Source organism: Panthera leo, chromosome A1 (assembly GCF_018350215.1).
Source record: "Panthera leo isolate Ple1 chromosome A1, P.leo_Ple1_pat1.1, whole genome shotgun sequence".
Lineage (NCBI taxonomy): Eukaryota > Metazoa > Chordata > Mammalia > Carnivora > Felidae > Panthera > Panthera leo.
Window position 1 is genome coordinate 117,520,417 of NC_056679.1, and position 25,901 is coordinate 117,546,317.

General features: G+C 49.4%; 1 long non-coding RNA gene across 7 annotated transcripts in view; it reads left to right on the forward strand.

The window, feature by feature from the left end:
* Window positions 1-23,105, forward strand: part of LOC122219533 — a 54,814-nt gene extending 31,709 nt beyond the window's left edge. For 2 of the 7 annotated variants that reach the window (XR_006202433.1, XR_006202430.1), the window contains exons 4-8: window positions 8,122-8,166; window positions 11,492-11,582; window positions 12,999-13,229; window positions 21,198-21,312; window positions 22,668-23,103. This is a non-coding gene — a long non-coding RNA (uncharacterized LOC122219533). Of the gene's footprint in view, window positions 1-8,121; window positions 8,167-10,317; window positions 10,375-11,491; window positions 11,583-12,998; window positions 13,230-21,197; window positions 21,313-22,667 lie in introns of all 7 variants that reach the window. The other 5 variants (XR_006202434.1, XR_006202432.1, XR_006202437.1 and 2 more) reach the window with 5 other exon arrangements.
* Window positions 23,106-25,901: the final 2,796 nt, after the last annotated feature.

Genomic DNA, 25,901 nt, shown 5'->3' on the forward strand with positions numbered 1-25,901 from the left:
CAGGGAAGGAATGGGTGGAGGGACCAGTCATTCAGCTTGACCCTGTTCTTCCAGCAGGTGCTGCTGCCTGCCACAGCTTCTGAGGGAAGAGAGGAACCCTGCCAGGGACTGTGCCCATGTTCTCAGGGCTTGAGGTACACAGTTAGCATATCTCTGCCTACCCTCAGCCCCTTGAAGCCCAGGTCACAGGACTCTGGAGAAATTACTCCCTGCACCTGGCAGGAAGAGACTGAACTACCTGGTGCCATTAGAAACTGGAGATCCTTAGACTGACATTGGTAGCTTTGGTATCTGGATCTCCCCACAATACTCCAGCTACTAGCATGGGATCCTCCCCTTAAATTGGTGCCATGAATGGGCCCCTGGGCCTTTACACATGCTATTTCCTCTCTTCTCTCTTCATTATGTCTAAAGCCTACCCACACAGGAGAGCCAAGCTCAACCTTCACCTCCGCCAAAGAGACTCCCTTGATTACTCTAGCCCATGGAGCTTCTTCCTCTGAGCCTTCATAGCTCACAAAATAGAATGAAATACTATACCATCTCTCATCATATATTAGTCTTGTTTTTCCAATTAGTCTGTCAGTCTCTTGAGGACAGGAGACCATTGGTGACCCTTTTTTGCCTCTCCCAGTGCACTTAGAGAAGGGTTGGATTTTTTTGGAACTCAGCCATTATTGGTTGACTAATTAGAACTTGCTGGACTGTGTTCAAGGCCTGGATTTGTATGGGTATATAGTTTTCATGTATCTGTGTATATGCTTGATTTATATATCTGTACACGTATGTACAGTATGCCCTTAAGCATGTGAATATGATTAACATATTTATACTGTGTGTATAAATGGTTTAATTCATTCAACAAGCATTTATTGAGACCTTGTCACAACTGGGCACTGTCCCAGGTGCTAGACTTACAATGGTAAGTAAAAGGAATAGACTGCCCAGCCCCTCAGAGCTGGGAAGAGAGACCATTAAAGAAGCAATAGCAATAATATGAGCTAAGTGTTGTGATGGGGGAGCACATGACAGGAGTGCTTACGTTACCCAGTCTAGGGAGAAGGTCAAGGAAGGACTCACAGAAAAAAGAAAACTTGGGGGGGGGGGCACCAGGCTAGCTCAGTGGAACATATGACTCTTAATCTCAGGGTTGTGGGTTAGAGCCCCATGTTAGGTGCAGAGATTACTTAAAAGTAAAATCTTTAAAAAGGAAAAGGAAATATTTGGCTAAGAGTCTGTTGATGATTGAATTGTGTCCCCCCCCCCCCAAAGATATATTCAAGTCCTAATCCCCAGTTCCTGTGAACGTGGCCTTATTTGGGAACAGTCTTTGTTGACATCATCAAGTTAAGATGAGGTCACACTGGCTGGGCCCTAATTTCAAAGACTAGTGTTGTTATAAGAAGAGAGAAATTTGGACACATACATGGGAAGAGGGCCATGTGACTATAGAGGCAGAGATTGGGATGATGTGTTTACAAGCGAAGGGATGTCAAGAGTTGCAACCACCAGAAGTGAAGAGAGTCATGGAACAGATTTTCTCTCTGAGCCCCCGAAAGGAATCAATCCTTCTGACACCCTGATTTTGGACTTCTGGACTCCAGAACTGTTGAGAAACTAAATTTTCATTGTTATAAGGCACCCAGTTTGTGGCACTTTGTTATGGCAGGCCTAGGAAAGCCCTAATACAGAGGCTTACTAGGCTAACTAGAGATCTGCCAGATGAGGAAAAGGACGGAAGAGTGACTCTGTCACAGTGAACAGACTACAGAGATAACATGGCAGAGAGAAATAGAAAGTTGAATAGAGCTGAAATAGTCTCTAGGAGGTGGAAATGGAAATGGAAGTTACATGTTAGAACATGAATGTGTGTTTGCATGACGTGACTGCGTGTATGTGAACAGTTTGTGTATTCATGTATATGCTTTTTGGAGTTTTGCATGTTTCATCTTGTTTTTATGATTTGTGTGTTTCTGCATGCTCTTGCATAGTTTGTGTGTGTCTTGAACTGTGTATGTGTGCTTTACATGCCAGTGCACATATGTGGTCTCCAGGTGTGCATTCTACCCAAAGCAGTGGGTTTGTGCCCAATCTCAGGAAGTTTTGAAGCCAGGCAGAGCCCAGTTTCCTTGTCTACATGCTTGTTGCTCACTGTAGATGGCAAAACCCTGGTCAGACTGTGTAATGACTCAGGTAAATAAACACTGGGAGCTCAGAGCTCACCTGTCCTGGTTCAAGAAGATCCTGAGTTGCCTTGGTGGGCAGGAGGCATGTGTGGACAGAAGTGCAGAGTCCTCAAGTTTGAAAGCTGGAAGTGTCCTTGGAGATGATTCAGATTCCTCTTGCCCCTAAGCCCAGCCCCCCTGACACTGCTCCCAGGGAGTCCCCAAAACTCAGCCAATAAAAGGGTATCCAGCAACTTAGCCAAATCCCCACCTCCCTGGAAAATATCTTCTTAGGGGAACCCCAAGCCCTGAACAAGGATTGTTACTGAGGGGAGGAATCAGAGGACAGGCCACCCTTATACCAGGCCTTCCTGATAAGATATGCAATATATATGTGTGTGTGTGTGTGTGTGTATATATATATATATATATATATACACACACACACACACACACATCTTCCGGGGGAGAGGGTGCCTGGCTTTCATCATGGCCAGAGGGTCTGTGACCCAGGAAATTGGAGAACCAATTCTCTAGTCTAGGCTGACATTGAGGGAGTGAGCGTGTGCATGGTATGTGCAGGTGTGTGCAAGCATGCGGAACTCTCAACCTGCTTCCTCTCCGAGAATATGGTTGGATCAGGATGTCAAGTGCAGCCCCGGGCCCTGCCAGCTGCTGTCATGGTCAGATTGCAGGGGGGGCTGTCCTTGACAGGACTGGTGGAACAGACGGAGCCAGTGTTAAGGACAGGATGGGAGGGGTGGAGGCTGGTGCTTTCTGGGGGAAGCTTGTAATCTAAGCTACCTGAGTCACCAACCCTCACATGTTCACATTCAGAATGAAGCCTTGAAGATGGCAGCAGGATGGTGGTGTGGGTGGGAATGGGAGGAAAGGGTACCCAGGGAGAGCTGTGAAGGTTCTGTTGAAGGAATTGGAGCTGTTCAGAACCTCAGTCAGGACCCTCTGGGTTCCTCCAGTTTTAGCTTTCTCTGCCTGTTTCCAGCCTGCCCTATGTTAATGCCTCTGGGTATGGTGGAGATGCTGAGAATAGTGGGCCTATGTGTGAAATTGAGGATATCATTGGGGGACTTATTGGAGCTACACGAGCTTCTGAGAAGCTGGATGGGCAGAAGGAGGGCCTCTCATGGATAATGAAGTATGCTGATCTCTAAAAGAGGGAGATCTCCCAAGGCTCAGGGCTGGGAGTGGAGTGGAGGCATGGTGGAGGCCTCCTGGCATCAGGTTCAGCTGGTAGGAAGGGAGGGCGGATGCATCTGTGGCTTGGGTTATGTTTTTTTTCTCCTCCTTGCCTCACACCCTGGGCTGATTCAACCTGGGCCTTGCTACTTGAAGGGAAAAATTCTTCTTCTGCCCTCAACGTCCTCCAGTGGGACTAAGGATTAAATTTACGTGAGACACATTAATTGGAGAAAAAAACCCAAACTTTTATTATGTGTGCAGGAAGGCCCAGTAATGAATTTGAGACCTAAAGTTTTTGTACTTAAAAAAAAAACTTTAATGTTTATTTTTTGAGAGAGAGAGCCAGAGCCAGAGCCAGAGCCAGAGCCAGAGCCAGAGAGAGACAGAGTGCAAGTGGGGTAGGGGTAGAGAGAGAGACAGAGACAGACACACAGAAACCGAAGCAGGCTCCAGGCTCTGCTGTCAGCACAGAGCTCAACACGGGGCCTGAACCCACGGACCTCAAGATCATGACCTGAGCAGAAGTTGAACACTTAACAGACTGAGCCACCCAGGCGCCCTTGGTTTTTATTCTTTTCAGACAAAGAGACAATAAATTTGTGAGGAATTGACAGGACAAAGAACATTTAACTTTGGGAGCTTAACTTTGGCCCCCACACATCCCTGCCCAACCAACTCCCTCCTGTGGGCTTCCCAAACATTCCTGAATTGGAGACTTACCTGAGGCTATTCTCTGAGACCTCTCCCACGTTCTTTTCCTCTGCTGCCCCACTATCTTCCTGTGCCTGCCTGTAGCCACTGTCACGACCCCCACTCTGCTGTCCCCACCCTCCCAACCTCTACTGTTGCTGACAGGCCTCACTGTTAATACTGTGTCGAGAACCCTCTGGCTCCCAGACATGATGGCTCCCTTGCTCCTTCTCCTCCTTCTAAAGAACTTTCCACAAGCAATTAATTAACCTCATCACATCCTTTCTGTGGAGCTCAGTGCAGGGAGGGAGGGAAGGAAGAGAAGCGCCCTGTCTCTTGAAGACAGTCAGGGGGACAAGTGGCTACACAGGCAACTGCTGGGGGGATTCCCTCAGTGCTGCCACTCCCTCCCCACTTTGGAGTTGGATGCAGTGTGAGCCCAGCTCCAGTGAGGAGAGGGGGTCACCCCTTCTGCTCTCAGCCCTGGCTTAATCTCCAACTGCCTGACAAAGCCCTTTATCATTTGCTCCCTCCAGTTGCTCCCACAAGTTGCTTTTTCTCATTCTTCCTCAGGCAATTACTGGAGTCAAAAATTAGGCACAAAGGGGTGGGGGGATTGCAGATGAGTGTAGAGGAACATCCTCAGGTGGCACTGGTGACCTTTCTCCTGGATGCTGTGCCTGCCCTACTGGTGCAGTGAATGACATGGAGATGCAGAAGCTCTGCATGCAAATGTGCCCAGGCATCCTGGCCACTCCACTGGCAGCATGTGGCCCCTGGAGCATGTGCAGTCTCATCTCGTCACCTAAGGGGTGGGACCCCACTAAGCTCTGGATGCACATAGTGTGTACAGCCGCACAGAGATTGGGCCTGGGCTAGGGCTCAGAGGAAAGACAGAGTGGGAGAGACACAAGGTGGGACATTAATTGTGCACCTACTGACACCAGGTTCTGAACTAGACATACTGTGCATGTTAGCTCATGTCATCCTCTGACTCCCTGGGAAGTTCTTAAAGAAACTAAAGTTTAATAATGCAGGAACTTGGCCCAAGATCACACAGTGAATAGGTTGTGAAACCAGAACTCAACCAAGACTTTTCTTATCTGAGCAGGACTTAAAAATGTAAATCATATAGTCCTGTACCCTTTCTAAATCACTCCCATGGCTTCCTGGTGCCTTCTGCATGAAATCCTTCTGCTTTCCATCGCTGGCATGACCTGCACCTCTGACCTCACCCCCGCCCGCCATGTGCTCACTCTCCTCTCAAAGCTCTTACACTTGTTGATCCCCTGTTTGGAACACTTACCCTCCAAATCTTCATGGGGTGGCTCTTTCTTATTCTTCAGGTCAGATACCACCTTCCTTCATTGAGAGGCCTTCCCTGACTACTCAGGCAACTGTGGCCTTCCTCAGTCCCTCTCTGTCCCTTCATCTCACTTTCTTTTCTTTAGAGCACAGAGCATCTGAAGTTATTTATATGTTAACTTGCTCCATGTGTGTTACCCACTAGAACGGAAGCTCCTTCCTTTCACCATTGTATCCCCAGGGCCTGGTGCTTAGTAAGTGCTCAATAAATGTTTGATGGACAAATGACCTCAGAAAAGCTTTCCTGGGCCACAAGGAGGCAGCTAGAGGAGGAAGGGGACCCACTAGGAAGAGAACTTGGCCACTGGGCTGTAAACTATGATACTGGGTTGCAGACTGATCCCTAAGGCTCTCTCCATAGAAGAGAGTCCACCTGTCTGTCCATGAGATGACCTGGCTGCATTTCTCATAGGAAGTATGTGTAAACACAATTTTCTCAAACTTTGCACGAAGCCAGGTGGAAGAGACAAGGCTGCCTGCCATCTCTGGACCAGAGCTGGGTACCCTTAAGCTCCCTGCATGCTCCCAGCCTTTCCCGATCTTGGCCTAGGTTCAGGGCTGCTCAGGAGCCCACCCAGTCACCCCAGGGGGTTGTGGCAGGCATTGCCTGGTGGGAAGGGAGAGACTGCTGCTCAAAGAACCTGATCTTTTGCATTTGCTGACATTCTTGGATTTGGCATTTACAACCTCAGGGTTTTATTCCAAAGAGGCCTTTTGCATTTGATGTAAATATTATGGTGATGAGAGGCGACACCGAGAATACCCTGTAGGAAATGTAATTCCACCCCCACCAGGATGGGAGCCTCTCCCTGCTGCTGCTTTGGGTTGTTATTCAGGGGATTGATTCCTCCCAGTTCTTGGGCTAACCCAGAAGTGGAGTGCCCCCTCCACTCACAGGCAGCAGGGTCTGGGAGTAGCGCATTAGTTATTTTTCCAATTTGCGGAGGCACTTTCATCCATCAATGTGGGAAGCAATCAGGGCAAGGCTGGAGCTGGTTCATGTTGCAGCCATTCTCTGGGTAGAGGAATGGCCCCTTCTGGAGGAGGCTGGGGCAGTCCTCAGCCTCAGAGGGGTGGGGTTGGGGGATCCAAGCCAGTAATGGGCACTATAGTTCCCCAAAGTCAGCTGTTCTCTCAGTCACTTCCTCAGTAAGTGTCAGTCACCACACTTCTCCCAACAGGGTTTAGTCTTGGATCTATGTGCCTTTCTACTCTCTATAGCATTGAAGACTCCCTCCAGCTGCAGTGGCCCTTGGTGCCATATTCCTACTTTCTTCCCAAACTCCTGGGGAAATGACATTTTTAATCCTCATGTACAGTCATAGTGGTGAGCTAGGATCGGAGGGCTGTCCCCAAATGGCTTGCAAGGTGGAAGAACGAGATGACATTTCTACACTGACATCTCTCTGATAGGCTGTATGGCCAGGGACAAGTGATTGAATCTCTCTGAGCTTTGGTTTCCACACCCTTCAAATGAGGAAAATTATATCTATGATGTAGACCCAAAGAGAGAGTGCACATAATGGGCCCTGCCCAGTGCTTGACATGAAGTGAATGTTCAGGAAATGTGGGCAGTTATTATTAGGTACAGAGGTGGTTGTGAGGAATAGTATGGGCCAGGGGCCAGCTGCCAGCTGCCAGCCTAGAAGTCCAGAGTTTACAGCTATGAACCTTATATCTATTGTGAACAGTCACTCAATAAAGATCAGTTATTTGGATGTGTAATGAGTGCTTTTATCATCATCAGTAAGCCAGTGTAACCTAGAGCTCAGATTCTGGAGTCAGAGAAACAGAGTTCAAATCCCAGCCTGGCCTCTGAATATGGTAATTTTCAAAGTTTTGTTTTCTTCACATATAGAAGGGAATACTAACAGAAGCATGCCAACTGCGAAGACGGTGGTATAGCGTTTGGCATATAGCAAGCCCTTGATGAATCTGCAGTGTGGTGCAATATGGAAGACTCCAGATTTAAGATCAGAAGGCCTGGGTTTAATGTATTTCCATCTCCTATTTACTGTCTTACCTTGGGCAAAGCACTTCACCCTGAAGTCTCTCTTTTCCCAACCTAAGGAAAAGGGATGTCACTTGGTTTTAGATTGCCATAAAAAAAGGCTTAATGTTTGCCATAAGAAGGATGCTCCACATCTGTATGGTGAGTGAATGAATGAATGAATGATGTGGAAGATTTTAGGATTTGGATTCAGAGAACTTGGATTGGCATCCCAGGTTTATCACTTACTTTCAGTGTGGTTTGGGACATATTACTTCACCGCATTGAAGTAAAAGGAAGGAAAAATTCTTCCTCTGCCCTCAAGGTCTTCCAGCTGGACTAAGGATTAAATTTACATGAGACTCATTAACAGGAAGAAAAATGAAAACTCTTATTACATGTGCAGGGAGGCCAAATAATGAATTTAAGACCTAAAGAAATGACCGAGGCAGGCAGTTTTTTATACTTTTCAGACAAAGAGACAATACATTTGTGAGGAGTTGATAGGAAAAAGAAAACTCCAATTTGGGAGCTTCAATTAGTAAAGAATTCTCGTCAGAATTTAGGCTGGGCTAGTAAATTGGAATAAGTTACAAGGGTTGTTTATGTAGTCTTCTCGGCTCTAAATTTCTCATCTCTGGTGGTAAGGATGTTTCTCTACCTCCACCGAGAGGGTACCTTTCACATGGGATATATATTTCTTGATTTCAGGGAGACAGAGGAGGGTCTGAGTGTCCTTCCTGCACTGACTATCTTGTAAGTAACTTTTATTTTGAATAGTTAGTATGCCAAAATAGCACATTTGGGGCAGCCTGCCTTTGGTCTACAGAACCTTGGGTTCTTTCAGTGTAAAACAAGATAATAGCTAACCCCCAGCATTATTGCAGAATAGACAGTTAATACTAAAATGCCTCATAAACCATAAGCGTTGTGCTCACTCTAGTTTAATATTACTTGGTGCAGAGCCCTAGGTGAGGAACTATAAGGGCTCCAAAGAGATGTGAAACCATTGGGCCTAGCCCTAGAAGAGCTGGCATAGATTTGGGGAAAGGAGGCACAAGGCAGGTGCAGAACTACACAGAGAGTTCAGCACATTCATTGATTGCACACATATTTACAATGTGCATTTACAATGCCTAGAGTCCTAGGCATGCTGTTATATGTCTGTTGAAGGTTTTTGGTTAGGCCTGATGGAGAGCCTTGAAGGTCAGAGTAAGGCCCCTGGCTTGACTGTTCTGTGATAGAGGTCTCAGAAAGCTTATGTGCCATCTGTGCTCCTGAGTTCCCCTGTGGGGCAGGCCCCTGGCTCGCTGAGTCAATTTCCTCAGTCGCTCTCTGAGGGAGCAATGAGCAGAGTCCATTGTAGGGAGAGCATTTGAATCAACTATTCAGTAGGTGCCCCCCACAAAGGTCAGTGGCCTATCTGGCCACTGCAGCTGGTGGCCACAAAAGACCTGCCGAGAATCCAATATAATGGAGCGGCAAAGGCTCTAGCCGCTCTTCCCCAAGAGCGTGAGGGTGAGTTGCAAGGTGATTTCACTACTGTCGCATTCTCCCTTTAGACACAGGCTGTCCTCGAGGGCAAAAATAGCAGCTTCAGAGGCAGGAGAGTGTTGTGACATCATCCCCAGGTTCAGCCAGCAAACCCCTCTCCAGACAGCTGATCCTGCTTGCCCCGTTGGAGACCAGAGCCAAGGTCCTAGGGAATGATTTTGGTGGCTCTAGGCCCCTCCCAGCCCACTGGCTCCAGTTCTGGGCTCTGTTTATAAACAGAAATCCCTTAACGTGGTTTTTTACCTGGGTGGAGAGAAGTGCACTCAGCAGCCCTCTGTGGCTGGGCACATGCCCACCTCCAGGTCCCCAGGGCTAAGCATAGCAGACCTGCAGGGGCCTATAGTCTCTCTGGGCCAGAAGCACACAGGCTGGGCTGGAGACACTGAGGATGGCACCCAGCCTGGAGGCTGAGCTGAGGGGGAGGACATTCTGTAGTCCCTGGGAGGTAAGATGGAGGAAGGAGGAACGGGGGGGGGGGGGTGTCCAGAGAGAATAGAGGAGTTTGTGCATTGTGCACAGTGTGTGTGTGTGTTTGTGTGTGTGTGTGTGTGTGTGTGTGTGTGTGTGTGTGTGTATGCACACTGCAGCTGAAGATGGCAGGAGTGGGAACTCCATAGTCTCTACTGATTAGAAGGGTTTTGAAATTGATAAATTACTTTGTATTGGGGCAAAATGATTTGACCAGATTTCAAATGTTTCAGAGAAGGGAAGCTTCTCTTGGGCCAACTATTGATTGCGTTTAATAGAGCTGGGACTTTCTCTCTTAAAAACAACAAAATAAACATCTGAGAGAAGACACTAATTCACCTCTTTCTTCCTTCCCTCTCTCCCTTCTCTCTAAGAACAGAAAAGGACCCAAACAAGGTTGGGGTGAGGCTGGGGGCAGTGGTGATGTCAGAGCCATGGAGTTACTCTGGGGCAGATTGATGGTGGGGGGCTCAGGAGAACAGGGGACCCTGAGTTGGTCCCATTCTTCACAGATTGATTTTTGCCAACAGACACTGTCGGAGTCTTTGATAAATCACTAACCCAAGTGATGAATGCCCTGAGGCTGGGTGGGATGGGGGAAAGGATGCTGGTCTGGGAGGGAGTTCTAGAGGACAGGGGTGAGGATGGAGGGCTGGTGAGCAGAGAGAGCCAACTGACTTAAAGCTGAGTTCTAGAAATTCTGGAAGATACTCCCAGATTACTAATCCTGGCTTTATCTCTCAACAGGATTAGATCACAATCATTAACTCAACAGCACTTCAAAATTCATTTTTGTTCTGTCTCTCATCTGTCTCTTGCTGTCTGTCTCACTGTCTGCCCCTTTATCTGGCTTCCAAATGGACTCTGATGGTTTTCTCCCAGCAGAGGATTCCCTTGGGCCTGCTGGAAAATGGAAAGGAGTGTGGAGAAAGCTGGTAGCAAGTAGGTGGTTGGCAGTGGGCAGTAAGAGGAGAGGGGTGAGGCAGCCTCTTGAAATATGTAGAGGTGAGGGCCCTGGGGCCAGTAGAGAGAGGGAGGGGCTGGGGGAATGAAGATATGAAATTGCAGAGCAGCTCTGGCCAGAGAGAAGCCAGTTCCAGATGTCTTATTTCTCATGGAAGGAAAGATCAGTCATGTGGTTTTCCCATCCCTCTCCCCAAAGCAGTGAGAGCAGATACCTGCCTTGACTGGGCTGAAGAATAGCAGGAAGTGTGGAGAGGAAGAGACACCAACCCAGAGCCACAGAACTGATCTCTCATCATGGCCAGAGACTGCCTTGTAGACAGCCCAGCTTGCAGACCATGAGTCTGAATTAGTTCTGGATGTGACTTGTCCTCACTTACCTTCTGGTTCCTCACCTATAAAATGGGATAATAGAACAGATTTTCATGAGGTTTATATTAATTAAGATGACATGTACAAAATGCTTAGAACAGGACCTGGCCCATAGTGAGCATTCAGTAAATGTTAGCTGGGAACGTTCTTCTTCTCCCCAATAGCAGTGCGGCAGAGTCTGAAGTCATGGAAACTCAAAATGTGTCAGCCACACTGGAGTCAAAGAGGGAGGGAGCGAGCACTGGGTGTTGTATGGAAACCAATTTGACAGTAAATTTCATATATTAAAAAATAAAAAAAAAATAAAAATAAATAAATAAATAAATAAATAAATAAATAAAAAAGAGGGAGGGAGCTCCTGGCTTTACCTGAGGGTGGGGCAGTCTCCCCAAATTACTGATCCAAAGGCCAAGCCTGTTCTACATCCTGTCCCTACTGTCAGTGCTGATGTGCCATGGGCTGAGTCTCCACTGCTCTGTAAAGGCAACTGAAACTTAGTCCTTGAGATGCCTGCCAGGCTCCTAGCTGGCCGGCTGGCTTCTGCCCACACTCGTTGGGCTTGGCTCCTCCTTACCCCACCATCCAGGCTGCTGCTCCCAGGCTCCAAGCCCTGGCTCTGTCCGTGGTGCTAACACACAGCCCAGACTTGCCCACAATGCACAACTTCCCACCTCAACCATCCGCTCTTGTCCCCCAACTTTAACATCTCTGATGATCTCCCCAGTCACCAGGAATGAATTCTGAGCTCACGTTCTGGACCGCTGCCAGGAAGAAGGAAGCGGCGTTAGTATAAAGAATCACACAAAAGGCCGCAGGTAATTATGTCTCTTTTAAGCTGCTAACAGGATTGGCCGTTTGATAAATGGGAGGATTTGAGGCTGTTTTGTCACTGACAAGCTGTTGTAAGATCATATTGGAAGCTGAAGACAGTTTATCTTCATGTGTGTGGGGAAGAGAGGGGAATTCTCCGTGGATTTTACACCCTCTTCAAATTAATGTGATTTCATAGGCCGTCCTGTGCACGGGAGTGAGTGATCTTTATGACTCACCCCATGATTAGATTACCTGGCTCAGCAGCCACCTCCAGCCCCTCTGAGTGCCCTCTCCTTCCCTAGGCCCCTCCCTGCTCCCATTGCTCAGGCTCTCCCTCCACCTCCAGCTCCCCTCTGACCTCCTGTAGCCCTGGTCTCAGGGCCAGCTGCTGAGCAAGCCCACAGCTCAATTACTGCTGGCTAGCCTGAGAGGCAGAAGGATCTGGTTTCTTCCATTTCTCTGGAGGGAGCAGAAGAGCAGGAGGTGGGATGGGAAGAGGGAGGCAATAGGAGAGGGAGGGAGGGAAGCAGAGGAGGAGAGAATGAAGGAGACAAAGAGGGAGTCTTACCAGAGAAACAGAGCCAAGCCAAGGTAAAGAGAAGAAAGACAAGAGGAAAGAAAAAAAAAAAAGTAGCAAAAGGAGAGGAAAGGTTTTTTTCTTTCATTTTAAGAATGCTGTTCTCCACAAGAACTAAGATGGCCTCCTTCCCTAAACCCCTGAATTAAGCAGGTCCCCTGGGCATTTTTTTTGATAGCTATGTTTTATCATCTTCAGAGCAATTACCACTATTATTTTGTTTATTTATTTATTTACTTTTAAAATATTTGTCCTCACCCCTAAATTAGAAGACCCATAGGGCAGGATTCATGGCTGCTATGTTCTTCTCAGGACCCCAGCACCTAGCACCTAGTAGGTCTTTGCTAAATATTATTGACTGTGTGAGGTGAAAGGTCTGAAGGGCCAGGGCTGGCTTGTCCTCCTGGCAGGGATCCAGGATGGGATTGCCAAGGATTTCATCCCTGGCTGGATTTGAGGAGACATTTCTGGGGAAGGGAATGCTTCATTAGTTCTTTGGACAGAATTAGGTATCCTCCAAAAGAAAGCTTTTCAAAATGTGGTCCGTGATTCATTGCATCAGAGCCCCCTGGCAACATGCATCTTCACAAGTACTCCACATGATCTGATGCCGTGGGTCTGAAGTTCACACTTTGAGAAACACTATTCTGGGGAATGGGTGAACTGAAGGCTCCTGCTCCAGGGAGGTCTCGGCAGAGCCAGGGATCTAGGCTGCTGCTGCTGCTGCTGCTGTGTGTGTGTGTGTGTGTGTGTGTGTGTGTGTGCGCGCGCACACACATGCACGTGTGGTTGTTGCACTACCTGCAAGGGGAATGAAGAAGCTAAATTCCATTATTTCCAGGAAGTTGCCACCTCATTCTACATATACACTGGGAGCTACTTCTTTGAGAGCCCCCAAGTTTAAAGGAAAAGCTCCCTTTCCTTTGGGGAGCCTACTGGGGACAATTCCCCCACCTGACCCAGGATCCTAGAGGAAGAGGAAGACAGCAACAGATGTGAGGAGGAGAAGGACCCCTCCCTGCCCCATGCTCAGGGGCCTCTGCTCCCTAACCTGTTGATGTTTCTTCAGCTGGTAAGTCATGCTTCATTTCCCAAGCAAACTGAGCAGACCACCCTCAAGCTCCAGGCCAGGCTCCCTGCCTCTTCATGAGACCTCTCCTAGACTTGTCAGCAATGTATGCTCCAGGATTGATTGACTGCCTCCCCAGCATATGCCCCCCTCCACACACACACACACACACACACACACACGCGCGCGCACACACACACACTCCAAATGTCACAGCCCCGTCATACCAGACACAGGCATGGCCCACACAGGACACCTGAAACACAGCAGTAGGTTCTTGGAGGTAAAGGACACTGTGCCTGAGCAGTGGAATAGCCTGGGTATGTTTATGCTGGACCTCCACCTGCGTCTGAGAACAGGGGGAGGAGTACAGAACACAAGGGCCAGCCAGTTTGAAAAGATAGCTCACTCTATGCCACTTCTGCCTAGTAAAATCAAGGCATGTAGATGGAACTAAGACCACCTTCCATTCATTCTACACTCCAGCAACTCTGGCCTTACTTCATGCCTCAAGCACTCCAGGCTCTCTTCTGCCTGAGTAGCACCCTTACTCATGCTGTTCCCTCTGCCTGCAATGCTCTTTTATACTCTTCCATCCCTTTCATCTGATAATCCTACCTCTCTTCCTTGCTGGACCTTTCCAGATGTCCTGGCTTTGTGCTACCACAGCTCTACATCCTCTACCACTTGCAACACTCAGCTCTCTTGTCATTATGTATTCAGTGTCTATCTTCCCCCCACTAGACTGTGAGCTCCCTGGTAGGGGGGACCATGCCTATCTTGTCTACTACCATATCCCTGGCACCACCACTCACAGTGCCTGGCATGTAGTGGACATTCAGCTGGGAAGACTGCGGCTTAAACAGAGCAACTTGTTCAATAAATGGCTCTTGAGCATCAGTGATGTGTCAAGCACAGTGGTAGACCCTGAAGATGCACTGGTAGACAAAAAGTCACTCTTCCTCCTCTCACAGAGGCTGCAATCTGGTGGAGAGATAGATAGTTGTCAAATAATCATACAAATACTGTATGCAACTGTGACAGGTGCTTTATAGAGGTTTGTGGTGGCAACAAGGGTACACAAAAGGGGGATTTTGTTGGGTTAAGTAGGTCAGGGAAATTCCTGAGAAGGCGGTATTTCTCTGAGATGGAGATGGGTGGGTGGAGCAACAGTAGAGGAAAAGGTGTTCTGGAGAGACAGAAAAGCATGTGTGAAGGCCCTGTGGTAGAAAGGAGCATGTATTCTACAAAGAACTAAAATCCAGAAGGTCTGGAATTGTGGGGTGAAGGGGGAGGCTGGACAGCAGGCAGAAGCCAAACCATGCAGGGCCTTGTCAGGTGAGGTAAGGGATTTTTTTCTTCTTCTCAGAGCAAAGGGTTTAAATGCTGAAGAGTTTAAACAGCAGGGGGGCAGGCACAGGCAGCAGTGATATAATCAGAATTGCATTTTGAAAAGGTCACTCAGGCTTCAGTATGAAGAAGGAAGGGAGGGGCTTGAGTGAGGCAAAAAGACCAATAAGTAGTGCATTGCAGCCATCTGGGCTCAGACCACAAAGGTGCTAGTGGAGAACAAGAGAAGTAGTTTTTGAAAGACAGTTTTCAAGCAACAGCACAGGTTGGTGGCAAAACCAAGACTAAATACCCATCGCCAGCCTTTGCACTTTCCTATAGCCATTGGCCTTTTTCTGGGCTGTCCAGTGGGCCACTGTTAAGGAGGGGTTCCCAGACTTCCCTCCAGAAGTATGCCTTGCTTTCTGACCCCCCAGATTCCCCTATTCTGTCCTGTGTTTCTCTGGTGGTGCTCATATGTGTCCTCTTTCTGGTTGGAAGACTCTTACTGGATACCCATCTAAGAGGTGGATTTCTCTTCTAGCCCCAGGTGCTTTGCATTCTGGGAACTGTAGTTCTGCAGCAGGAATGCTGGGTCTGCTCCTGACTGTGGGTCTGGCAGGCAGCCTGGTTGCCATGGCAGCAGCTGGGCTGGAGCCACCGAACCATTTCATCCACAGCTCTGCTAGCTCTGAGAGCCTCCCAGCAAGAAGGCTTGGGCTCTGGGGAGGAGGAGGAGGGAGGAAAGGAAAAGAAGGGAAGGGAGGGAGGGTAGGACCTCATGGACATTCCCCAGAGGCCTGGGTTAAGCCTCACCCTGCTCTGGGGCTTGTGGACTGAATTGGAGAGAAGTCACCAGCTCATCCTCAGAGCAGGACTCTCCAGCCACTGGGAGCCAGTTCTACTGCTCCGTTCTTGTCAGTCAATCAGACCCTGTAATTCAGCTCTGTGAATGCAGAAGTCTGCACCAGACACAGAGAAAGGAGGGAACAGCTCCTTCCCCAGGGAAACATGGAGCCTGGGTAGAAAGGCAGGAAAGTCCAAAATAATTACCTAGGAAGGAAAATGTCCTGCCCATTTTTCTCCACAATAACTCCAGAATCCATTCCCTTCTCTCTGCCCCTTGGCCACGGTCCTGGTTCATTCTATCCCCCCAAGAGAAGGCTTTCTAAGACACAAATCTAGTCCTGTCACACCCCTGCTTAAAATTCTTCAATGGCTCCCCTTTGCCCACGACTGGATCAAGTCCAAGCTCTCTAGTAGGACCATTCATGGCCTCGCAAATGCTGGCCGGAGGCTCACTGTCCAGTTTCTCCTCCTGCCTCCCTTCTGCTCTAGTCATACACAAGTTTTCTCCTTCCACTTTCATAGCCCCTGCCTTTGCACATGCTCTCCTGCCTAAAATACCCTTCCCTTCCTCTTCCAGCCTCTGAAAAGACCCAATCCAGCCAAAACACCTCCTCCTCTGTGAAGTGTTCCAAAATCTTTCCCCACCTTAAATTCTTAAGGGGAAGAATTAATGGCCTGGTGCTCTGAGCTCCCAGAGCACTTTGTACATCCCTCTCAAGCACTTATCACCCATGTTGTGATTACTGTCTCTGTAGCTGCCTGCATCTCTCTCTCTCTCTCTCTCTCTCTCTCTCTCTCTCTCTCTCACACACACACACACACACACACACACACACACATGCACGCACGCACGCATGCACACACACACATATGAGCCATCCTGAGGGTCCGAGTGCTCAGCACAGTGTCTGGCACAAGGTTGGCACTCAATAAATGGTAAATGAGATTGACTTCACCAAAGGAAGGCTATTAGAGCCTTCACCACTCTCCCATTCTCTCCCTTCCTAGGCTTTCTGCCTTTCCTGGGCCCCTTCCCCCACCTGCTCCTCCTACAGGGCTGCATACCTCACACACAACAGCAGACTGGCAGGCCCTATTGAGTGGTGCCTTCTAGTCTGGGCAAGGGTGGCATGGCACCTGCATATGGAGGCTGCAAGCCTCCGCATGTCACTAGGAATGTACATCAAGTCACACCTAGGTCTCCAGAGAGGAGGTACCCCTGTCTTAAATGGAGTCATGATTTATGGACCCAGCTCCTGGAACTGAAAAAAAACAATTAGGCTTCCCTGCTTCTCCATCTGGCAGCAAGATAATTCCAGGAAAGTCCTTCCCCCTGGGCAGAGGCTCCCTCTGCCTTGCCTTCAGCCCTGAGGCTTTTCCATCCGACCCCCCCACCCCACCTCTGTCACCTTACTCCCTGGTCAGTAGTCCAAGCTTCCTGGGCTAGCTTTCCTTGCATTAAAATCCTGACTCCACCATGTAACATCTGGGAAGCTTTTTCCAGGTTTCCATCCTCTGTCTCATTTTCCCACCATATTAAGAGGATAAAAAAATAACCTGCCTAGATCATTCATTCATTGGTGTTCATCCATCGTCTGTCTGTCCATCTGTCCACCCATCCATTTACATATTCCCATGCATGAAGATTTATTAGGTGCCTACTGTGGGCCAAGTACTGAGTTAATCACTAAGGATGTAGAAGTGTATCAGGAAGACATGATCTCTGCACTCAAGGATCTTATAGTCTGTATGGGGAAGACCAGCTGCAAATTGTTCTAGGGTGGAAATGCAGACTATCAAGTAATGTTCAGGCCTGATCTGGGACCTCAGTATTTATTTCCTCAGTGACTGTGCACCTGTGATATGGCAAGTATGGAGGATAAGCACAAATGCAGACAGGCCCTCCCTTCACTATTCTCAGTGCAAACAGAGACAGACACAGCACAGAGAGGACACAGCCTCACTGTATACTACAAATAGGAGAGGGCCAGGAAAGTCTGTGAACTCTGCAGCTGAAAACAGGGGACCCAGACTCCCCAAGGCCCTAGGGAGGAGTGCCTGAGATGGGAGGTGGGGTCCTTTCACCGGTAAAGGTGAAAATGAATGGGCAGAGCCTTAGTAGCACTAACTGGGCCAAGGCAAGAAGCAGCCTTGCCTGGGTAGGGTGTAGGAATGATGAAGCAACGGGCTCCCACAGAGGAGGTTGAGAGATGGCAGGAGTGCTGGCTACTTTGGGGCTGGAGAGGTTGGCAGGTTCCCAGAGCACATGGAGACTACTGTCAGCCCACGCTCTGCCATTCAGCAAGACCTTTATTTTCTCTCTTCTGGAAGAGCCTGGTCCAGGTGTCAGTGAAGTGAGGGGTGGGGAGGACAGAGGCCTGCATGGTGCTGGCTCAAACTGTTCTCCATAGTGTAGCCCCTAATGCCAAGCCCACAGTCCTGAACAGCTCCCCAGGCCCTCCCTCTTCTCTGGCTGCTGGAAATCAGTGTCTTGACTCAAAGGGGTACAGGCTCCAAGCTCGGAGGAAGATAGAAAGTAAGAGGGAATGAGGAATAGGGTGGGTGAGTGGACATCCATCAGTGACCCTCAGTGTTTCCAGAGAAAAAACCACCAGCTTGCTCTGTGAGTCTGGGTCTCAGTTCCTCCAACTATAAAACGGTGGGGTTGGGCTCACTGTAAGGGCTCTTTGGCTTCTGCTCCTGAGAAATGGTAGAGGGTGACTCTGCCTCTACTAAGAGACCTAAATCAGCATTTGTTGACATTTCCCAGGATGCCCTAGGTGCTGGTGACATTTCAGAGACTTGATCCCTGAGGGGGCTGGAAGATACAGAGCTGACCCCATGGCCCCTGCTCCAGGCCCAGATGAGCTTAGGCCACAGCCCCACCCCTTGCCCCGGCCTGAGACAAGCCTCTCATTCCAAACAGCAGCAAAATATAATTTTCTGGGGTTGGTCCTGAGATGGCAGGAGCACTGAGATCCCTCTTTGAAAATGCTGACTAGAGGGCAACTCTGGGCCCAGAGCTTTCCTTACTAAGCCTCAATGTCTACATCTGTAAAATGGAGCCCATAATCCCTGCCTCCTTCACAGAATAGTTGTGGGGGCTCCAGTGAGAAAAAGGAAGTGTTTCATAAACTGTGGGTTGTTGTGCAAGTGTAAAGGACTCTGATGAGGACATTAAGCCCTAGAGTGGGCACAGTGGGGGGGTGGGGGGATGGAGTGTGGAAGGGGTTAACTGGGTGAAGGGGCTAGAGGAACCAGGTGAGATTCCGGCAAGTTCATGGGCTGGAGAGAGCTGCTTGGTGGGTAGAGGCCAGCAGAGGAGACCCAGGGAACTTCTGATGCCCTGGTTAATGCTGACAGATGGCTATAGAACTGTCAGCAGCGTCAGTATCAGCCCACATAAGGCAGAGACTCTCTTGCTAGTTAAAACTTGAGACTCTTTAGTCTCAAGATGGAGGAAGACCAGCTTGAGAGGCTGGATCAGGGTGATTGTAAAGTGCTCAGAATTTAGGGTCTTAAGAACTAATCCTGGCTTCATTGATCACTAACTCTTTGGCCTTAGGCAACTACTTTACCTCTTGGGGTCTCATTTTCTTCACCTGTAAAATGGGGGGAACGGTAGTAATAATGTATACTTTGCAGGTTTGTTGGGAGGATCAAAGAAGCTAATTTTAGTACATGCTACCACATGGCCCATGCTAAGCTGCCTCATTGGCACTATTGTTAGTGGCATGGAGTAGGGTTGGGCCTTTCCATTTCTGGTCAGACTAGTTTACAGAGAGGGGAATCCCTTTCCTCACAGATTTTCATTTAAATGTGTACGAGGCACCTAATGTGCACCTGACTCAGTGTGATAGGAAAGACGACAAAAACTTGACTACTAGACAGATTCCTAGTTTGTTGATTGTGTGAGCTTGAGGGACTTTCCCAATCTGAAATTCAGTTTTCTCATCTTTAAAAATCCATAATCAGGGGCGCCTGGGTGGCTCAGTTGGTTACGCGTTCGACTTCAGCTCAGGTCATGATCTCATGGTTCGTGAGTTCGAGCCCCACATCGGGCTTTCTGCTGTCAGTGCAGAGACCTCTTTGGGTCCTCTGTCCACTCTTTCTCTGCCCCTCCCCCACTCTCTCTCTCTCTCAAAACAAACATTGAAAAAAATTTTTAATCCATAATCAGGCAAAGATTATGGACTAGCATTAAAAAACATTAGGAGAATGGTTGTTGGGGAAATCAACATCTGTTTGGAGCCAGGGTAACCCACAAATGTTATTTTCTAGAAACAAGGTGGGAAGAAAATCATAACTATCATCAGCTGGTGTCTCTCTGAGTGTTTCTAATGGTGGAAAGATTAATATTATGTGTCTTCTGACATGATGCAAAGTGAAGTAAATGACATTACCTCACATGTGTTATAGCTAAAAACATTTAACTTGAATTATTCTAGCCCTTAGATCTAACTTCTGGTTTACAGGAAGTAAACCAGCACAAGGAAGTAACCAGACACTCGAAGAAGGGAAATTCTATAGGGAAACTGATCTGAATGTTTCATAGGTCAGTGGCCAGAAAAAAAAAAAAAAGCGGGGAGAATGCATCATCTTAAAGAATTTAATGCACATAATGATCAGATGCCATGTGTGACCCTAAACTGTGTTCTGACCAATTGTAAAGAATTTGGGGGGGGGGGGTCAATTGGGGATCAAATGGGATATTAAAAGGTCAGGTACAGGAAGAGGATTCTCTAAGGAGAATCCCTTCCAAGACTCCATCTCTGGTTCTAGCACCCGCAGAGCCCGGTAAGGCTGGAGAGGAGAGAGAAAAGTCTGTCCCAGTCTGATAGGGGGATGGGGTAGAGACATGATGTGTGCTGGGGGGGCCCTCCAGTACAGGTAGAGGTGCAGTGGTGAGGGAGGGAGCTGGAAGAGGAAAGCCTTCTAGGGACGTCAAGCCATTGAGGTGGTCCCCTACAGCTGGAGAGGAGATCCTGTGTGCATGTGGGGGATAGTGTGTGTGTGTGTGTGTGTGTGTGTGTGTGTGTGTGTGTGTGTGTGTATAGCACCCCATTATCCCCAGCTCCACCCTCAGAGCCTGTTGGGCTTCTTGCTCATTAGGCCGACATCTCCTGCTTAATAAAAAATACATGAATAAATAAATAATAACAGCCATAACCTAGAGGAAACCACTTTCCACTCTTTTCTGTTTCCCTAGCTCCTTCCTCCTAGGAGCTGTCCTTGGGGGCTCCCAGGCTGGGTCTGTCTGTAAACGCCTTCCCTCCCTTCCCCTAGTGCTATAGGCACCCCTCCTTTCAGGAGGGGACTGGGGGTGGTGTTTTTAGGGTGACTGAACAGGCCTTCTGTGCCCCAGTCTGCTCCTGGAGAAGCAGGGGATGAGAGAAGTCTGGAAAGAGGTCTTCTCTCTCAGCTTTCAGGAAGAAGGCAGCAACAGCTGAGCCTTTAGGACCAGTACTAGCAGTGGTTGCCAACCCACAGCTACCCCAAGTCAGGGAGGGGCCAAGGACAGAGGGTGAAAGAAGGAACTGGAAGGTGGCACAACTAGAGTTTCAGGGTCAAACAGGAGCTGGAATTTGCATAAGGTGGGGGAGGGGTCTTGACCCACACCCAAGTATCAAGAGAGAAGATAACCTTCCTCAGAAGGAACAATAGTCACTTTTTTTCTCCTGTCAGTCTCATGGTGATCCCTTTCTCTGTCCTTACGTGTCTCACACGCTCTGTCTCTATTTGTCTCTCCACTGCCTTCTCTTCCACTTTTATTTCCTTCCTTACCGGGGTCAGTATGCCTTGGAGATGTTGGCCAGGAGTGACCAACAAAGTGACTCCTCAAAGCTACGAAGAAGCAAGCCTGCCCCCAGACCTGGTGGTTCAGGACCATGGAGAGCATCCTACATAGGTAAGGCCCTCTCCCAAAAGAATTGGATTGCCAGGAGAGAGTAGGAGAGAGCTGGTGAGGTGGAAGTAAGGGAGAGATAGTGGAGGGAAAGGCACAGACAAAAGTGAGGCTTATTCCCAGCCTGGCCCTCCTAGCCTGGGTGACTCTGAACTGGGACTCAGAAATACTGCTACCCTGGACCAAAGGCACCCCACTACCACATCAAAAAGAATGGGAGGGGGGAGGACAGCCTGGGCTCTGGGGTGTGAGATTCTGGAGGACAGCTCTTGCTGGGATGTTCTGGGAACCTTTGTACGTAGAGTACAAAGCTAAACAAATGAATAGATTAGGGTTTGAGGTATTTTTTTTCAATTTTTTAATTGTGGTAAAGTACTTGTACATTTACCATCTTAACCATTTTTAAGTATACAGTTCAGTGATATTAAATACATTCAGATCATATTTTTTTCAAGCGAATGGAATTGCCCTTAGGCAGACTTTGGGAGGCTGTGTAGGTATGTTATGTGTAGATGAGAGAAGAGCATAGTTACAACCCCTACAGGTGAGGGGTGCCCAAAGGTAGGGAAAGTAGGAGGTACGGACCAGGACCAGGACCTATTAGGCCTGTTCATTCTGGCAGCTGCAGGGTGGGTGTGAGGGGTCAGGAAGAGACTTCCCTGGCCCCAGCTCAGAACTAATGGGACCCAGGAGTCTCCTCTTCCACCTAGCAGTTCCCTCTGGATGGAGCCAGGAGCCAGATTTCAGAAGCAATCCAGATGTTCAGGGGAGATACAGGGAAGTGGAGCAGATGGGGCCTGGGATTCCTGAGGGGGCTGAGGGGAGGAGGCCAGCAGCTGGAGGGTGTGCTAGGACACGTGCTAGAGCTGAGGCTGGCTCCAACATGTGCCAGGGCATGTGCCACAGGGTGTGCCTAGGACATAGTACTTGGGTAGAGTGCAGCCTAGGTCAGGTGGCCCTTTGTGCTTTCTCTATACTGGCTACTAAGATCTGTCCTGAGCTGCCTCTAGCTGTGGCAGGGCCTGAGGGGTAAAACCTCTCTGCCACATGCTGTGCCAGGGTACAGAAGTGAGGAAGACAGACCCTGCCCTGCCTGTGGGGAGCTTAGCCTTTCTTCCGATGTACAACTTTGGCTTGGACACGCAGGACTCACCTGTCCTCCCTGAGTCCAGAGTGTCCACTTTTTTAAAAAATATGAAATTTATTGTCAAATTGGTTTCCATACAACACCCAGTGCCCATCCCAACAGGTGCCCTCCTCAATACACATCACCCACCCACTCCTCCCTCCCACTCCCCATCATCCCTTTCTCAACCAGTTCTCACTTTTCAAGAGTCTCTTATGTTTTGGCTCCCCAGAGTGGCCACTTTTTATGGACTCAGGAGGAAAGCCTGCTAAGAGGCCTGAGTGAGACAACCCAAGCTGTTTGTCATCTACCCCAGGAGGCTGCAGCTCATCTTCCCACCCAGAGCCTCGGTCCCTGGCCCTGTCATCCCTGCCGGTCACTGCAGTTTCTGTGGATCTGGGAAAAGGGTGGACCAAGGAAAAGAATCTGGAACTGGTGTTTGCTCCTGCCTGCCCTGAGAACTTGAGGGCCCAGAGGCTTTTACTACCCACCCCCACTTTGCTATATGTGGCTATGGTCAACTCACCATCCTCACACTAGCCTGGTCATGACAATGGTCATGAGCCCCATTTAGTAGATAAGCAAAATAAGGTGCAGAGAAGTAAAACCACTTGTTGAAGGCATACCTCTTCAACAAAGCCAGGATTCGAACCTAAGTTTGCATGATTTTTTCCCCCTAAAATTCCACCTCTAGGCAAGTGGGTAACATTGGCTGTGCACACCAACCAGTTGTGTGGCTCTGGACAAATAAGTGCCTTTTCCTTGCTGGACCTCCATTTTCCTATTTATAAAATGAAAAGGTGTAAATAGGGTTATTTTGAAGAAGAGGGCCAGTGAGGACAGACTGTGAGCAGAGGGTACTCTGACTGAGGGCAAGGCAGTGAACAGTTTCCTGGGGGGAAACTGCCAGACCCTGGGGGGCACCCCAAGATGTCAAAATGCTCAGCAGGTGTGGGCTCCTCTGTAGGCTATAGTGATGGGATTGGGGTGGAGTCTGGGGGAGGCCAGGCACTGAAACCAAATCCTGCCTGCTGGGGAGGGAGAGCAGAGGGAGGTCTGGGGTAGAGAGTAGGGCTGGTTGGGCAGGCCAAAGCCAAGCAGGCAGAGCCAGGCAGGCAGAGCAGAATGAGGCTCAAAGCTCTAGGGCTTTACAAATGGATTTTGCTGAAATGGAAATTTCCACCCATCCCTGAAATGAGCCTGGCAGTGAAGCCAGGTCTGGTAGGGCTGCAGCAGCTGGGGATGTGGACAGGGACAAAAGCCAAACTGTCAAAACTCCTCAGACCTACCCACCCCTCCCCTTGTTACCCATATTCCTCTCCCTCCACTCCTCTCCCCTGCTCAGGTCCTCTGGATCCTCAGGAATCTTCAGAATCCTCACACCTTTGTGTACCTTTCTCACTTTCTCCCTCAACCACTTTGTGCCCCTTACACCCCTGCACACCTGACACGCCCTCCCCCTCCCACTCGTTCTCACACTGCCTTTTCACCCCTCACACCCCTCACGCCTCCCCACCCTCCACCTCACACACCCACACACACCTGACACTCTCTCCACCTCCTACTTTATCCTCATACTGCCCTTTCACCCCTCACCTCCTCTCCTTCCCTTACCTGGGCTCATACCACTCCCCCATACACCCTCTCCCATACCTGACACACCCCTCACCTCCTGTTTCACTCCTTGCACTTCACTGCTCCTGGGCTTACACCCTTCACTCCTCACACACTTTTTCCCTCCACTCCTCACCCCTTCCTCACACCACTTTCTGGAACCCTCTCCTGCTCCTGACACCCCATCACCCCTGGTTTCACTCCTCTCACCTACTTATTGCCCTCCATCAGTAACCATGAGGGCCAAATATCTCCTGGTGAAGAGCGGGGTGCTACACCCAGGACTCCTGAGGGCTGCTGTGTAAATGAGCAGGCCAAGGCTTGCCAGGCCCTTGCCTCACACACAGGAAGTGCCCCATGTAAGTGTTGATCTTGTTTGTTGCCATGTTTGTAGCTAATTGATACTTTGTGCCAGGCCCTTTGCCCCACAGTGCTGGGTGGGAGTGTGTGTGTGGGGAGCATATGTGCCATGTCAGGAGAGCTGGTGAAAATACCAAAAACTGTTCTGGGGAGGGGCCAGGGATAAATCTGATCGAGCAGGTCCCTAGGGCTCGAGTAATGGTAGAAGTGCTAACTAGACTACTGGGAAATGTGAGCCACGCCCATCATTAAAGAGGTGCCCACTAACATGTGGCGGTGGGGCTCTCCCTCCGCAGCTCCCACCTCCAGACAAACCAGAGGGAGACACTCTAACCTGGGCATGCTTTCCTCCCTAGGCCACTGCACTGGGGTGTGGAGGGCAGGGACGGAGAGGGGATGCTGCCTTCCTATCACCAAGAAGTTCTCACAGAAGTTGAGAGGAAGAGGACAGGGGACTGCCTGAGATGGGGAGGGTCTCTGGAGGGTCCCCCTCCTGGGTGAGTGAGGAAAATGGAGGGAAACAGAATACAGGAGCCAAGTGTAGGAGGCAGAAGGGATGTGGGGCTTGACTTGCTGTGCATTCTTTTGTGGAATTTCTTGTTCCAAGCACTCAAGGCCTAGGTGGGAATGGGGGACTGGCCTGGCACCTCACAAAGTTGTGATGCCAGGAGAGTCTGGGACCCCCATGACTGCAGAGAATGAGTGCCTTCTGGCAAGTGGAGAATAGGGGACAAGTTGTTGGGGCAGCATTCAGTGAGGAAGGTCCTGAGGGCTGGATGAATGGGGACTACCAGTCAGAGAGCCAGCCCCAGGACCCAGTGTGAACCTGAGAGGGTGAGCGAGAGGGGAATCTGGCCAGAGATGGGAGTCTGGAGGCATGCAGGGGCATGTGTGGAGGGACTCCCCCAGGGCAGGGGCCGTGGAGCACAGCCACATGCCCTCCTCCTCTAATCACATGTTGACATATTACTCATTATTAATTAAATAGGAGCTCTGAGTTACTCTAGGCCTCCTCCTGTGACAGTCCCAAGTGCTGGGCACCAGGCTGCGAGCCTAGGCTGGGCAGGACCACTGGATGGAAAGAAAGGGCTGGGGATGGGATTAGAGGTGGTAGGTGAAGGGAGACACACAGGGGCAGTCTTTGTCCATTTCAATGACAAGTGACCCTGAGTCTGGGGTCTGGGGTCTGAGGGCAAGGGTCAGGAACAAGGAGCCTACACATTGGGGGAGCTGAGGAAGGGTGGAGAGTTGACAAGGCCAGAGGAGGTATGGAGAGGCCAGGGGTGGGCTGTGTCTCCAGTAAGGGGAACATGTGCTGCACCAAGGGGGGCGGCCTGTGAGCGAGGCCACACAGGCTTTGCACTTGTGGGGTTCGTCTTCTGAAACTGGGTCTGTGTCACTGCTGTCAGGAACACCCAGTGCTGCGGGGGAGGGGAGGAAACACGGTGGATTGAATTACCTTTCAAGTCTAAAGCCTGGATTCCTCTGGGCC